Raw genomic sequence first — 15133 nt, forward strand, 5'->3', positions numbered from 1 at the left:
TACTTGGGGCATTATTTGCTTATTTGTTTACATCAGAGATCAACAGACTTTTTCTGCAAAGAGCAGATAGTAAATGCTTTAGACTTTGCAGGCATATGATCTGTATCACAACTACTCAACTCTGTCACTGTGGTGTGAAGGCAGCCATCGATATTGTGTGAATAAGTATGACTGTGTTCCAATAAAACTTTATTTATAGATGCCTCAATTTGCACTGCATATAATTTCATGTGTCACAAAATATCATTCATCTTTTTTTTCAACCATTTAAAAATATAAAAAGGTTTCTTAGCTCACAGGCCCCAGATGGATTTGGCCCATGCTCGGATTTGACAACCACTGGTTTATATCATTATTTGTGCAGAGAGTTCAAAAGGTCCATTTTTACTCCAATTATATAATTAGGATTTTTCCTTAAAATATCTAGTCCTGTTATTTTCACAAGCACATGCCAAAGCCATTGCTTTGTTATTTATTGTACATATACTATGATTATAACTAAATACTTGGAATATTTACATGACTAAAAAACATCTACTTGATTTTTAAAATATTATATTTTACCTAACAAGATGCTGGATAGAGATTTAAAATATCTGTTAGAAATAAAATATTCTATTTATGATATGGTATGGCGAGAGTGAACCCAAGTGTTTATGAGTTACCACCTAGCTATGCAGCTATTGTGCACATACCAGTGGACATAAAATGGTAAAACAAGAATGCCCCCAAGTGGCAGCAGCCATGGGAGATGGAATCTCAACCAAGAATCTCTTCTCATTAAAGTAGGCAGACCTGAATCTCTGCATTGCTATTGCAGAGACAGAATGCTTATCACCCGATGCAGAAGATGGAGTGCCCAAATTAGAGAAGGACAGGAAGCAACAGGACCTGGCAAATGGGGAGTTGGGTCATTCCTAGGGCAATTCGATATTTTATTTTGCAAAGTATATTGAAGGTAACCATATGCCTTAGAAGTACAATTGATAAATACTGGACTCTAAGTGAACTTTGAGCAGCTTCATAAGTAGATTAAGAATGGATGCTCTCATAAAAGGAAGGAAAAACCCAGGAAAATAATACCCATAGCTAACATGGTCTGAGAGATAGTGCTGTGTGGTATTAAAGTTCATGCCCTTTGAAGCCAGACTGCCTGGGATTGGACTCCAGCTCTACCACCTGCTACCTGTGTAACTTAACCATCCATGCCATCTCCATGCCATTAGGAAGTAATAGTATCCGCCTCCTAGGGTTTTTTGAGTGATAAATCAGTTAATATATTACAAAGTTTCTAGAATAGGGTTGGGCATAAAATAAAGGCTATATTAATATTAGCTACTGCTATTATAATTTTTTCAAAATTTTTGAATAATATTTCATTCCTTGCTCAATGCCAAGATCGTGAAAGGGATGAACTCATTTCATTCACACAACAATCCTGAGTCACACAATTATTTTCTATTTTACAGATGGCAAAACTGAGGCAGCGAGAGGTTCAATAATTGCCTAACAGCATAAAGCTTTCAAAGCCACACTTGAGCCCAGGGAATCAAACTGTAGAACCAATGTGCTTCACTGCTTCTTGGCTGTGAAGAGCAAGCCAAGATGATGGCTCACAATAAGCATGATCTGAAAAGGAAAAACCCATGCCAAATCTTCTATCTTAACTCCAGTTCACCCCCCTCAACACATCTACTTGAATATATATTAGGCCTTGCAAACAACGAGTTCAAAACGAACTCCTAGTTTCTCCAAAACCTGCTCCTTTCACCTCTTAGTTAATGGATATGCCATCTTTCCAGTCACTTAGCCTAAAAACCTTGGAATCATTACTGAATTCTCTTTCTTTCACACCATACATTCAATCTAACAGCAGAGACCAGTTGGCTCTGCCTTCTAAATGTGTCCCAAATTGGCCATGTCCCACCACCTCCACTCCTACCATCCTGCTGTCAGTCACTCTCACTATCTCTTGCCTCAGTTGCTGCAATGACCTTTAACTTGTCCCTCTTCCATCCACACTCACACTCTCTCTAGGGTTCCACAACAATCTGTTCTCAACATGGTGGCCGAAATGCCCTCTCTCCCACACTTATTCTCCTTTAGTAGCATCACCTTCCATCTGTAAATTTTACTTAGTAATTTTGTTTATCATCTGCATCCTCTATTGGAATATAAATTTCATAAGGGCAGAAATTGTGTCTTTTCTGTGCACTGTTAAAATATAGGGCATATCATATCACCCCTGTGCTTAAAATCCTCCAGAGGCTTCTCTTGTATTCGAAGTGTCAAAATCCTATTCAGCCACACTGGCCGTCTCCACCTCTGGCCTGTGCACATCCTGTTCATTCTACCAGGACCCGTACCCTAGGTAGCTCAGATCTTGCTTCTTCTCTTCCTTCAGTCCTTTCCCATTTCTATAATGCCTTTACTGATCACCCAATCCAAAATATGACCCCATCCCAGTTACAACACTTCCTAACCTTATTCTCTGCTTTGCTTTTCCTCAGCAGTGTACATCACATTTTATAATTTTTTATACTTTTATATTTTATTTATTTCTATCATTTATGGTCTGACTTCCCTACTAAAATGTAAGTCTCATTGGGGTAGATATTCTAGTCTGTTTTGTACACTGTTGTAGCTGCAGTGCCTAAGAGAGTCCCTGGTACACAGTAGGCACTCAACAAATATTGAGCAGTAAATCTCCAGAATTAATGTATGAATGAGTGAGTGGGTGAATGAATTAATAACTCATCATTCAATGGCTAAAGAAATGGACATGGATATCAGAATCTCATGTTATAGTTATCATGATTGTAGATTAACATTAGAGTTAAATCAAAATGTTAATTAGCTTTTTTTCAAAGATTGGAGAAAGTGGTTTAGACGAGAGGCCAGCATGGAACTTCCTCCTGAATTGGAGGTAAAGGATTGACCTTAGTTGTCCAAGTGTGATAAAGAAGCCAAAACTCAGAGAACGGGAACTCAGCTGATGTTCCTGAGCCAGGGCTCTGTGTCCTATCCACATGCTGACTCCTCATCATCAAGACGCCCAAAAAAGGAAGAGAGAAAAGCCCACTCTTTATTGCAGTTATCCTGCCTGCCCCTACTAAAGTTGTGACTGCTGTTACATTCTTGCAAGTTACATCCATCAGATAATTCGTTCCTCCTACTGTGGGAAGGAGCAAGTAAAGAGGAGGAGAGAGAGAAAGGTCCAGGCTCTGTCTCCAGCTCTCCCTGAGAAGATACACAGGTAACACACAGGTAATAACAAAATTAAAAATAATAACAAATAATAAAAATGGTTATCCTGAAGTCACACATATAATTAAACACACTCTGGTTTCCCATTCCATAATGTGGGCTCAGATATTCTCAGTTTAGCCTTTTTTTTTTTTATTACTGTATAACGCTGAGCTAAATAATGTTCCCAGATATTATTATAAATGCATTTCTGGACTGGCTGGACCCAAATAACGATTACGGTTAAGATGCTGATCCTTAAAATGAATAAGAATAAAAAGATTATGTAACATTAATTTAGTATTTGCTATATGCCAGGCACCATTTTAAGATCTTCATAAATAGAATCATTTAAACCTTACTTGGACTTAGAGAGGTTAAAAAACTTATTCAAAGATGCACAGCTAGTAAATCATGGAGGATGAACTCAAGCCAATTCTGTCTGATGCCAAAGTCTATATTTTTAATCACTAACTCCTTCAAACTGCTTCTTAACCTCAAAACAAGGTGAGCTACTGATGGCAGCTACCGCTCCAGATGGCTTGCCGTTGCCATCATGCCAGCTGCAGCAGGGCGGCACAGCTGGGACTGCAGATTTCATGGAGCCGGTGGGAGCCCTACCGGTTCTGAGTTGGGGCGGGAGCTCCGCAGGTGCCCAAATCGCGGCTGCAGACGCAGACCTACTGCTCCATGGAGCAGGCAGGAGCCCCGCCCTCCTGGGCGGGGCTGCAGCTGCCCAAATTGTGACAGTGAATCCAAGCCTCCTGTGCTCTTGGAAGGCTGGAAGCAGGCATGATCCCTGCCCTGCTGGGCACAGCCGCAGCCACCCAAACTGCTGCTACTGATGCAGGCCACTGAGTGGGCAGGAGCCCCACATGGCTCCCAGCTGCCACCACCCAAACCTGGCTACAGACTCAGGCATCCCTACACTCTTGGGGGCCCATGAAGGCCCCCATCCCCTGATAGGCTCAGAATTGCCTGCCCCCAGTGCCTGGCATCTCCTGCTGTCAGTGCCCCCTCTGATCTGGGAGCACAGTGGGGCAGACTCCTGGGGCCATGGATGCCAGTGGGAGGCAGACAGATTCCTGGGTGGAAGGGGCAGCTTCTGGTAAGCCCCTACCTTTGGGCCAGGGAGGGCCTGAAGACTGGGGGACAGACTGCCAGCCCTGCAGACCAGAGTGGGGACTTGTGGTGCTTCTTCCGGCCTGCCCATGGCCACCCATGGACCAATCAGCATGCACTTCCTCCCCTCTTATGTCCATAAAAGCCCTGGGCTCAGCCAGAGCAGGGCAGAGGATGGAGGGACACAGAGAGACAAAGAAGGACCAGCTGCAGAGAGGAACTAGTGCCTCTGGTGATAGCTGGACGTGACAGACAGAAAGGAGCTACCCTCTCCAGTGAGAGGTGCAGAGAGGACAAGAAGACCCATAGGCAGAGAGGAGCCACCCTCTCCAGAACCTCCTCTGTGCTGAGAGCTGAACACTCCACAAGATGACCCGCCTACAGAGAGGAGCTACCCACTTGCCTACAAAGAGAAGCTACTCACTGGAGGTCTTGTCTGAGCTCAGTAAAGCTCCTCTTCATCTTGTTCACCCTCCATTTGTCTGTATACCTCATTCTTCCAGGATGCGGGACAAGAACTCAGACCAAGGCACCAGCCACAGAGGTTTCTAGCTGGAAAAATTGATATCCTAAAGACTCCATAACACTACCTCCTATAGAAGTCCCTCATAACCAGGAATTTTTTCTACCTGAGCAGGCTACATGTTACATTCACACTCCCAACCAAATGTTCCTGACTAAACCAGCAGCAGGCCAGATCCTATTGTCATAAATGAGGTGATTCTACAAATTAAGAAAGAGTTTGAGAAACTTGACTGTATTCAGAGAAGGGAAATACAAGGTGAAGAGATCTTAAAGGCCATGCAGTTAAGAAGAGGTTGAAAGTATTATGGATATTGACTCTCAAGTAAGGATGATTGTGAGGTGAGGGTGAAAAATATTGTCTTAACGGTTGACAGGCGTTTGTTGAACGAGAACAAATTTACTCAGTGTTGTTTCCAAACAGCAATCCAAGCAACAGTGAATTGAAGTTATAAGGAAGCTAGTTCAGAGAATAATTTTTAACCAGATTGTTCAGAAATGAAGCACCCCACTTCTGGAAGAGTCCATCAGAGGCTGAGAGGGATGTTGGAGGAAGAATGATTCTTGCATTAGGTGAGAGATGGGCCTGGGTCAGAGGCTCCCAAACTTACCCATCCACGTCATGTTCACTGCTCTGTGGTGAATGAGAAAAAAGGAGAACAATATAGTAAATTCCTCAAAACGTCATATTTATTCACTTTAGAAGGCCCTCTTTTATTTTGAGATTGCACTCTTCCTTGTTTTAAGGCATTAAATGAAACTTTTCCACATTTAACATTGTTGTTTTGTTTCTTTTATTAGTAACCTTATATGGTAAATAAAAAGCTGATAACAATATCTTCACCACAGATTTTAAAATAATTTGTGTTACAATGTATATAATCTAAAAGTCTGAGAACCAGCTGGCCTAGATGAAAACAGATCACATGATTCTATGCAGCTCTTTGACATGGATACCAATATAAGAATCAAGGCAGACTAGTAGTCAGGTTACACATACTGGGCACTTCTGTGCCATAAGCTTCATGTCTATCATCTTATTTAATTCTCACAACTTTGTTAGTTAGGTAACATTTACATTTCCCTGAGTGATAGGGCAGTTAAGTAACTTGTTCAAGGATGCACCACCAGTATACAGTGAAGCGAGGATTGAAATCTAGGCTGTTGGTCTCCAGAACCAGGCTGCTTAGTTATTATGCTAAACTTGCCATATTTAAAAAATCAACACTCCTTCCTCAAATCAAGCAAGCAAGCAAATGAAAGAAAAAAAAGAAAAAAGAAAAACCCTTAGCAAGTTAAGAATAAAAGAAAACTTCTGTGACTTGATAAAGGATTCCTACCTATAAAAAATGTTATTCCTAATGATAGAATATTAGAAGCCTTCCCACTCATATCAGGAACAAGACAAGAAAAACTCACATCATTGCAACTATTCCATATCATAAATAATATATTAAGGTAAGAAAATTAAAAGGGATAAATATTAGAAAGCAGGATATAAATCATTATTTGTGATATGCTCATCTGCCCAGAAGAGAATGAAAAAAAATTAATAGTTTTCTTATTTACCAACAATAAACAATCCAAAATGTAACCCCATCCCAACAGAAGTTTCTGATAGAAGTCCTAGTTCTAACTCTACCACTAGCTCACTATTTCTCTTCCTTTTTCTGAGACTCAGTTTCCCGATCTTTAATGAATGTTTGCATTGATTCACACTCCAGTATAATGCTATTTCTCTTCTGAGCACTGCCATTGGCCAAATACCAGATCCCTTTATTATTTAAGGAATACTTTATAAGAATGGAAAGCCAGAATTGGCCTTGAGAGATTTTTCTTTGCTCATAGTCACTAGGGCACAGGTGTGTTATCTTTATGAAGGCTTTTGGACTCTCTCATGTGCCATGTTTTTCTCAGAGTAATCATTGGTGCCATTGTTGATTACACTATAAAACTCTCAAAGGACTGGGGTGCATCATAGTGCTGAGTTTCAGACAGATGGAACAGTGTGGAAAATGAGCAGAAGCTGGCGGAATATTCTTTCTTTGGTAATGGTGCATAATTGTTCCTTTTTGAAGGGTTCCACTCTTGCATAGAACACACATCAATGGTGAATCTTTCTTTGGTGCTCCAGAATAGCAACAAAACTGGAACTTGAATCATGAAGCAGCACACATCTTCTAGTTTCATTTGTAAAACAAAACAATAGATTTGGTTTTTCTCTTAGTCTATTTATGCTGCTATAACAAAATACCACAGACTGGGTAATTTATAAAAAACAGAAATTTATTTTTTCACACTTATGGAGGCTGGGAAGTCCAAAAACAAAGCACCAAAAGATTCATTGTCTGTTGAGGGCTGCTCTCCGTCTACAAGATGGCGCCCAGCTGCTGCATCCTACTGAGGGGAGGAATGCAGTATCCTCACACCGCCAAAGGCTGAAGGGTAAGCGAGACGAACACTGCATGAAGCCTCTTTTTCTAAATGTTATATGTTTTATATACTGAATTCTTACAATAAAGTAAGTTAGACAAAATAAAATGTTATTAAGAAAATCATAAGACAGAGAAAATACATGTACTATTCATTAGTGGAGGTGGATTATCATGAAGGTCTTCGTTCCCGTTGTCTTTACCTAGAGCAGGCTGAGGAGGAGAAGGAAGGAGAAGAGTTTGTCCTTACTGTCTCAGAGATGGCAGAGGTGGAAGAAGTGGAGTAGGTGGAAGGGGAAACAGGATATGCAGGCACACTTGGTGTAACATTTATCGAAAAAAATCCACAAGTGAACCCTAGTAGTTTAAACCCAAGTGGACCCATATTAGTTCAAACTAATATTCAGTTGTTCAAGGATCAACTGTATATTAGTCTGCTAGGACTGCTATAATCAAGTACACAGACTGGGTGGCTTAAACAACAGAAATTTATTTTCTCACAGTTCTGGAGTCTGGGAGTTCAAGATCAGAGTGTCAGCAGGTTTGGTTTCTCCTGAGACCTCTCTCTTTGACTTGAAGACAACGACTTTTTTGTTATGTTGAAGCCTCTTTTATATAAACCCAATCCTACTTACAAGGAAGGATCCTAATTGCTTAATCACCTCTTAAAGACTCCACCTCTTAATATTGTCATATTCATAATAGCTGAATTTTGGAGGGGACACATTCAAATTATAACCATAGTTTTAGTTAACTGGGAATTCTCAGTGTCTAGACACAATCTAAATATTTAATGCTGGGTATATGTGTGTGTTGCATAAGCATTTCAGTCCAAAAATGCAGACAGCTAGAAATAGGCATGTCTTAAAAACTACAAATCATCTTAGTAACGATTCAAATTACCATCATGTCAAACTGGTGAAATTCTACCTTAATCATTTACGCTCCTTAAACCCCAACCACATTATCAGTTTCTGAAATCAGATTCCCCAGAATCAGAACCTGTGAATGAGATTTAATAAGAAATATTACTGGGCCAGGCATAGTGGCGCATGCCTATAATCCCAGACCTTGGGAGGCTAAGGCAGGAGGATTGCCTGAGCCCAGGAGTTCGAGACCAGCCTGGGCAACAAAATGAGACCTCGTGTCTACAGAAAAAAAAAATCTCCAAGAAAAACTAGTAATAAAGGAAAAATGAGATGGAAAAGCACTCTAGGAAGAGTACAATATTAAGAAAAGTCCCCAGTAAGGTAATTTTGACTCGGTCCCACAGGGGAACTTTGGATACAGTGTAGATTATAATATTAGTCCCACTCAGGAGCTGAGGAGCTAGAATATTTATATTCTGCACACTCATCAGTCATTGGTTAAAAGCTAACCTTCGGGTTTGTGAATTCCCAAGAATAACTGGCTCTCTACGTGAAGAGATAAAGGGTCTCCAGAGATCCCTGACAAAAAGATGCAGAAGCTGATGAGCATGATAGTTGTAAAAGGGATCCAAGGAGATGTAGGCAGAGCACTAACAATATCTGCTACAGCCCAAGTCTTGTGCTGTTCAGATCCACTATTCCTCACACTAAGTTTACTCCACTAATTCTTCAGAATAGTGGCTGGCCACAATTCTAGGGAAAAATGAGACTTTGTGTGAGAAGAGTTAATGGAATAAGCTGTCTTAGTCTGTTTCTGCTGCTATAAAATACCTGAGATTGTGTAATGTATAAAGAACACAAATTTCTTTTTTTCACAGTGCTGGAGGCAGGGAGTCCAAGCTCAAGGTACCAACAGATTCAGTGTCTGGTAAGGGCTGCTTTCTGCTTCCAAGATGGCACCTTCTCATTGCATTCTCACGTGGTAGAAGGGCAAAAGGGAACTAACACTGTGTCCTCATGTACAGAAGAGATGGAAGGGCCAGACAGCTCTCTGAAACCTTTTTCATAATAAACTTCATTATTGCCATTTGTGAAGGTAGAGCCCTCATGCCAAAAGACCTCACCTTTTAATACCATCACCTTAGGATTTAAGTTACAAGATCCGAATTTTGAGAGGACACATAGATTCATGCCATAGAATCCCTGCTGCAGTTGTTGATCTCAAGATCATCACTGCTATTTATTATGTTCCACCTTTAATATCCACTTCAGATTTCTTTCCACCATTGTCTAGTACTTCTGCTGGTCTGAATTGCTTTCCTGGTGTCGTGACCCAAATTTTCATCCCTAAGGAGCCAAAGCCTCTAGTAATCACGTCTTTGTTGGGTCATCTTTGTTGTAATTGCTTACTCTCAGTTAAAACTGGGTTGGAAACACAAAGCAATACCCCAGCAGGTCCCCTGTGTTCCAGATATACTCCTCCCTGCTTCCATTATTTAGCATCAACCATACCTCCTTACAGTGATCAGGGTTAACTACCCTATAGTATAGTAAGTTTTTTCTTTCTCTATTGTTTTACTAGCAGGGAGAGACAAAAAGTACCAGGCAGCAGCCATAACTTGAGGCTTGATAGAATCCTGACTATGTTCAGGTAAAATAATAGCCATCCTCCAACCCCAGGAATCAGGACTTACAGACATGATGAACCTCAAATGGTTGAGACAAGAAGCTCAAATTCTCCAAGTGAGTCACTAGGTGTGATCATGAGAGGCATATGTCAAAGTCTCTCACTGCTTTTCTGTTCTTATCAATTTCTGTTCTATCCTCAGCAATTCTAATTAAATAGATATGGAATGAAATCTAGATTCCTGTATTTTTAAACAACTCCCTGAATAATTCTGATGATTACTCTTTACCACTATGGCACACCACTATGAGTGAAATTGATTCATTCATTCAAAAGATATTTATTGAATACCTACTATATCCCAGCACTCTAGATGCTGAGATATAGATCTCATTGTTCAACAGTGCAACAGTGAGATCTATATAGATATAACTGGATATATATATACATACACACACACACATATATATATACATATACACATGTATAAACATATACAAACAACCTACATAAATATAGTATAATTATTAAAACAGGAAACTAACATTAGTATAATATTATTTATGTCTGGAAAGTGATCCTTTTCTTCCTTTTCTTTTTACCTTAGTGTTTGCAGTAGCTTTCCATTTCACCCTATCATAAAATTTACTGCTTGAATCCTTGTTTTCTTTAATTTCCTTGAAAACACAATGTGGTTATAGTTAAAATGTTTCTGTTTCCTAGAGTAAATGTTCCAAAATGTTACTTTCATCCATCTTTTGCATAAAATGTTCTTTTAATCCTTTTCACTATACAATGTTTATTTGGTTTGTGTGCTGAATATTTTCCTGCATATTTAATCTTAATGTAAGTCAAAAATTTGTCCCTGATTAGTATTGGTAGAAACTCCTTGAGTCTCCTTCCTATTTACTCAAGCATTATTTTGATCTTGCCATTAGCACTAATGCTAAAGGGAGGTATTTTTACGGGAAATATTCTCTCTTCGCTGGTATAAGCTGTCTATAATGGGTGGGTGGATCAGTGGGTACGGAGCTGTGTCTATCTACAACTGCAGTTTGGGAAATTTGACTGCATTTTCTTACTGTATTTATTTTAAAACTTTTATTATTCATTCTGCGCTATCCCATATTCCATGGGAGGCATACCTTAAATTTGGATTTACTTTACTACTTCTGATATACAATCTATTTTTAATATTGAGTGGTCTTAAAAGCTTAGTGCACATTCAATTTTGCAAATCAATACTATTATTCCTGGTTTGCAGCTGCGGTAAAAGTTCACCTGTAGATCTCTACTGCTTGGGAAGTCATAGAAACATAACGGCATTATTTAGTCATACAATTTCTCTTCTAGACCCCACTTCATTCCAAGTAAGATGTTTTCGATCCTTCCTCCAGCCCAATCATGCCAACAGTATCTGCTCTTCTGATTGAGACGTGCCACTGAGGTTCCTGTGACTCAGCTCCACCCACTTCCCACAGCCCAGCCCACTGTGCACATGAACAGGAAGATCATGAACCTACCCTTGGCATCCTTTATCCCGAGATTGTGTTATAAAGATGAAGCCTGCTCTAGCTCCAGCATTAATGAAGTTTACTTTCGCTTAGTTCATTGTTTTACTTCATTTCAGTAAATATGAGGCATAAATGTGCACTTATACCATTATCTTTCCCATTAATCCCATTACTTTTATAATCAGAAACAAACAAAAAGCCTTTTTCATTTTGAAAATAAAATCCATTTAAAAATGATATTTGATGGCGATTTCAATTCCAGGAAATGAATTTTTCTACTGAACAATCTGGTTTTCTTCTGAATATGTAATCGATTTATTATTTTTCTCCCATCTAAATAAAAAGAGATGCCTGAATCTTCTTACCAGTAGCAATTTTTTTCTGCCTTTAAACATCCCTCACAGCTCACGCCAAGCATTCAATACAAACAACACCCTTAAGTTTCCTGGTCCATGCATTTTACTCTGTACTAGACTCCTGAAACCACCTGTGCAAATATCATAACTCAGAAAATTATTACAGTGAAAGAGATCTGACCTAACCAACTCCATCTTGCTTCTAACCCCCAAGCTGTCCTTGTTCATTCCTAGGAATATGCCAAAATAATTTTGGGAGGAACTTACATTATAAGTTAGCTTTGAAACAAAGATGATAATAGCCCTTTCCCAAAACAAACCCCTTCCTGTTTGGGAACTAGACCACCTTTGCAGGACTAACAAATTAGCCACAAGATTAGAAATTATAGTTTAGTAGTCATGCAGCTGGAGGCTGCAAGATTCTAAGCCTCCCAAACTGCTCCTGGCAATAACATCACTATTGTAAAACCTCAGATAGGTGCTTGTGATATTTTGCAAACCCTGCATTATGATGCACCAGCTGACACCACCCAGACCTGTAATTTGGCACAACCAGTTCTGCAATCCCATCCAGGAGAAGAAAACAGCAAGAAAAACTCATTCTGACCCCCTATGATTTCATCTCCAACCTGACCAATTAGCACTCCTCACTTCATGAGCCCCTACCCACCAAATTATCCTTAAAAATTTCAGTCCCCGAGTTTTCCAGGAGACTGATTTGAATAACAATAAAACTTCAGTCTCCCACACAGCAAGCTCTGTGTGAATAAGTTTTTCTTTATCGCAATTCCCCTGTCTTGATAAATCAGCTGTATCTAGGCAGTGGGCAAGGTGAACCTATTGGGCAGTCACACATTTGAGGGATCGTCTGGGATTTCCTTTGTGGCTACCTGTTCATGGTTCAGTGGCCCCCTCTGGCAACCCATCCAGAGGCTAGCCAAGTGACCACCCAGTTCTCCTGAACTAGGGGCTGACTCTGGTACTATCTCTACCGGCAGGGCATGGCTGATCTAATGTGCATGGATTTAATTGCAATAGAGAAATAGTCCTGGGGACACGTCCCATCCCATAACTGTAGCCCCAGGATGGAGTGTCTGTCTGTAGCCACATGGTGGTGGGTCTGTCTGTATCCCCATTGCAGAGTGTCTGTCTGTAGTTCCACCACAGGGTGTCTGTAACTGTAGTCCTATCACAGGGTGCCCATCATGGAGTATCTGTAACTGTAGCCCCAATACAGGGTGTCCAATTTGGTGAGTATTCTAGGATCTGCCAACATCTCCTTTCTTATCCAAATCAGTTGAGCTCCTTCGGGGATCTCTGTTGGCTCTTTCTAATTAGTAGGAAGAGTCTTGATTCAGGAGATTTCTCCTCAGTCAGGAAGATTGGGGGAGATTTCTCAGATGGAGAATAGGAGGCTAGTTTGGAAGGAATACTCTTGGAATTCTTGGTTAGGGATCTTGGTTTGGAAGACCTTTTGTCTGTCTTGTATTTTTGTGTGTGTGTTTGTATATGTGGAGGGGATCTCTGAAGGACTTGCTGACAGAAGTCCAGCAGGCCTAACTTGGAGAACCCAAGTTCTGGTGACATTTGGTGAGTCCCGAATAAAGCTCAACAGGCCTGACTTGGGGTTACTGTCTGCTCTTCATCTTGTCCAGAGAACACCTCTAAAATTCCCAGTCAGAGGTCATCTCTCCCCACCTTGAGTGGATCAAAGGTGACAAGGACCAAGGGGAGAAAGTTTGAGTCTTGCCAGGTTGATATTAGGTGTTGACCAAGGTGATTAGTGTCCATTTGTTATGTATATTTTCCTCTGATGGAAAATGTTAATTCAGTTACTCATGCAACCTGTTGGGCAGTATCTTGCAAAACACAAAATGGATAATTTTCTTTTGTAACATGGCCTGACCCCACAGCTACAGGAGAGGAAGCAGGGTCATCAAAAGCGACTCCATTCTTCTGGAAGCTGCAGAGAAAGGGAACCCAGAAACCTAGTGTGCCAGCAAAAAGAGTACGAATTTCTTACCAGCCAGGCTTCTGGGCTCTGTGTGTGTGTGTGTGTGTGTATGTGTGTGTTGTGTGTATGTGTGTGTGTGTATGTGTGTGTGTGTGCTGTGTGTGTGTGTGTGTGTGTACAGTAAATGTCACCACTGTTTGTCTCCTCTGCTAGGGTTTGATTAATAGAAAAAAAGAATTTGTGAGACTACTCTCAGACTGTGGTAAATCTGGTGTACTTTGTGCTAGAAATTTGTCTTTCTGTGTCATTCTGTCATTGAGAGATGAGTATCACAGGATAGAATGTGGGCTTAGGAACCCTATACACCTGCTTTTCAAACCAGCCTAGCAGGCTGGTCGGTTACAAACTTTGCTACAGGTCCCTGAAACCAGTACTGGATGAAGTTTCTCTCTCTTGTTTTATGTCCTTGGGAGCTTAACCTTGTGACCATGTGGGGATACTTTCTCTTGGACTTTGCCATCTAGAGGGGATGAATTTTGGGGTTCATATCATAGTTGGTTCTAAAAGCAGCAGTTAAAAGCCTTTGCAAGCTTGAGATTGGCTGCTGTAGCCTCCTTCTGGAAAAAGCAATAGAAATTGCTCAGTGCTGTAGCTCAATAGCTAAGGCTTTGTCTTTTGACAATGGTAGCACAAGTTCAATTCTTGGCTTAAGGAATGAGTCCATTCTGGTTTGTTATTTGTGTTCTTTTTTTGTCATGTATTGATTCATTTCCACCCGTGGACTGCTTCTGATTTTCTGTCTTGATTTTTCCTTTCTCTGAACTACCTTTAGGGAGATTGTAAATCTTGAAAAAAAGAATGAATGAATGAACGAACAAAAGAAAGAAAGAAAGAGAAGAAAGAAAGAAAGAGAAAAAAGAAAAAAACAAAGAGAAAAAAAAAAAAAGAAACTGCTTATCATCTCTGAGATAGCTTATGCATCCATGGTTAAGTCATAACCTTAGTTAAGACTTACTAATTTTGCATGGGAGGTTACCTGTAGTAGAATTCAAAAGCCAGAAATATTGGTTGTCTGTCCTGGCTAGAGTCACATAATAAGAGATAAAACATAAATAAATTATTTAAAGAGCTCCATGGTTAAAATCAGCTTAATTAAAAATGAATATTCAAGATATATATTTATATGTTTGTGTGTATGTGTGTGTGTGTATATATATATATATAAATATATATATATATTTAAAAGGCTTTTATGCCTTTTCTCTTCTTGGATCTTGTTTTTTTTTTCCTTCCTTTCTCTGAGAAGAAAAAGTTTTTGTTTGTTTTTCTTCTCAGTCTACTGATTTATTTCCCCAGTACGTCTTCTTGCCACTCTTGTTGATGCCCACATGAGAGGACCTAAGGTAATTTCTGAGAGCCTGGGACTCCTTGGGAAAAACAGAGAAGGTGACACATGGCATATTTTGGGAGAAATCTCTGTTTTCCTCATGG

General features: G+C 40.1%; 1 pseudogene across 1 annotated transcript in view; it reads left to right on the top strand.

Moving 5' to 3' along the window:
- The first annotated feature begins 631 nt into the window (after nucleotides 1-631).
- The window catches only part of LOC112605882, a 51146-nt pseudogene continuing 36644 nt past the window's right edge, over nucleotides 632-15133 (top strand). Inside the window, exon 1 of the transcript XR_003115569.1 lies at nucleotides 632-711. The product of XR_003115569.1 is annotated as an olfactory receptor 7E24-like (transcript). The remainder of the gene's footprint in view (nucleotides 712-15133) is intronic.

This window comes from Theropithecus gelada, chromosome 14 (genome assembly GCF_003255815.1).
Source record: "Theropithecus gelada isolate Dixy chromosome 14, Tgel_1.0, whole genome shotgun sequence".
Classification (NCBI taxonomy): Eukaryota; Metazoa; Chordata; class Mammalia; order Primates; family Cercopithecidae; genus Theropithecus; species Theropithecus gelada.